We start from the raw sequence: 2,014 nt of genomic DNA on the forward strand, positions 1-2,014 counted from the left end.
TATATAAAATGAAAAAGAACCTCATTGTGATACATTAAGAGTTCAAGTTTTGTATGGTCCGAAATGTCCCTATAGCTCGAAATACGCTATAATATCCTACATCTTCGTTTTCTGCAGCATAAAACAGGAATATCAAGGCGTTGGTCAATCATATGTTTCTGAGGTGGGGTGGGGCATACATATTCTAGAGTTTACTTTTTCCCAATAAAATTACAAAAGTTAGCAAAAAAATTAGCAAAGTTCAAGTAATGATTTTCGATTTTACTGAAATTGCGCAACAGTGTAAATCATTGCATTCCAGTACTGGTCAATGTTTCTGTTGCCAGCTCTGTATGTGGCCTGCAATCGATCAATTCTAGCCTGTAAACGTCTATATTTAAGCCTCCGGGTAGGCGGATTGTCACCGCGATTACTTGCCTGTATTATACCAAGAACCGATCTGCGTTCTTCTTTTTTCACTTTTTTTATGAAATACCAAATTATGGGGTGTTTCCTCCCAACGGTTGTATTCCACCTGTGGTTAAAACCTGAAAAGAAGAATAAAAACGACGTTGTGTTAATAAACCTGAAACCATGGCACCAAGTATCCGGCAAAAATAGGGTACTCCGATCGTAAGATAAATGTAGTTTTCATATTTCAACCTACATGTTACACGTTTAACACGTATAGATAATTAAATGAAAATGGGCAATAACCATACAGCACACGATTGTCTTCTGCTCAGTGAATCCGCGCGTAATATGATTGCACTATCTAGTAACAAAACGCGACCGTTTAAAAACGTGCTCCACACGTTTCTTAATCGCAAACTTATTGGTCAATGATTATTTTATGATTTGCATATTAGGAAATATGTTTATTTGATTGGCTGAGATAGCTTCCGGTAGTGAATCCGGACGTTATTAGAATTTAATCAAGTTTTAGCTTTCTAAAAAGCTATGGACTGCTTCGCCCTACACTAATTTAAGGTTATATATGTGCATGTGGTTGCTAAATTGGTATTGGCAATGTGGTATTTTTAGATTTTGATTGATATAAAATGGATGTACTTTAAGAGTGTGCGTTATACACCCATGCTTTTAAAAAACAATTCTTGTTAAAAATTAAAACAATTGTAAATTTAGACACGACTTATAAGGTGTGCTTTTCTGGAGGTGTGCCTATATTGTCAAAAATTATGAAATACAGATAATAATGCACATTTACCTCAAATCACGTGTGATAGAAGTGGAGAAATCAAATTCCTTATCTTCAATCGTAAATAAATCTTTAAAGTTGTTTTAAAGGGGCTACGATGACAATAAAAACTGATAATGATGTTCTGACGGATAGACGGACTGGTCAAAAACAGTTTACCCTTCGGACCGAAACAAAAGTTGGGTTTGATATAAGGATGTTATTATGTGTTTAAAATTACAGAGTTAATTGTCTGTTACTTTGTCAACGTAATTTTATTTTCCACTTACCCTCAACGTGATTATCCATATCCCTGTTGAACACATTCCATGTTGCCGGTTGGAACTGACCATTGAGATAATTGCGCTCAAAATAGAGCAGGAGATCTCTCAAACCATGATATCTCCTGCATAGGTTTCTGGTTTCTACATCTTGCACAAACAAATGAAAATTCTGTCGCACAACTGCTACAGGGAGGTACGCTATGGCCATCAGCTTGCGAATGCACCTTTTTAGTCTTGCACTTCTGTTGTAAGAGCGTCTTAGTCCCTCTTTTTGTACACGCCTCCAGACACTTTTACAAAAATGAAAAAAGCAGCCCATGATACGAGAATTTGGAAAGTCTGTATGAGCAGCAGTCATTATAGCGGTTTCGAAATCAGATATTATATTGGTAGGGGTAAGTTGGTTATTTGTTAGGCGGGAGTATCGCCTCTTCAGATGTCCCAAAATTTGGCGATAATTAGCCACATTTCTGTCAGTCATCAAGGCAAATACAAGAGGTATAACTCTGTCCCTATAAAATCCATGGATGGTTAGAAATTGCTTGTAAGGAGC

Source organism: Mytilus galloprovincialis, chromosome 5 (genome assembly GCF_965363235.1).
Source record: "Mytilus galloprovincialis chromosome 5, xbMytGall1.hap1.1, whole genome shotgun sequence".
NCBI classification, from domain to species: Eukaryota; Metazoa; Mollusca; class Bivalvia; order Mytilida; family Mytilidae; genus Mytilus; species Mytilus galloprovincialis.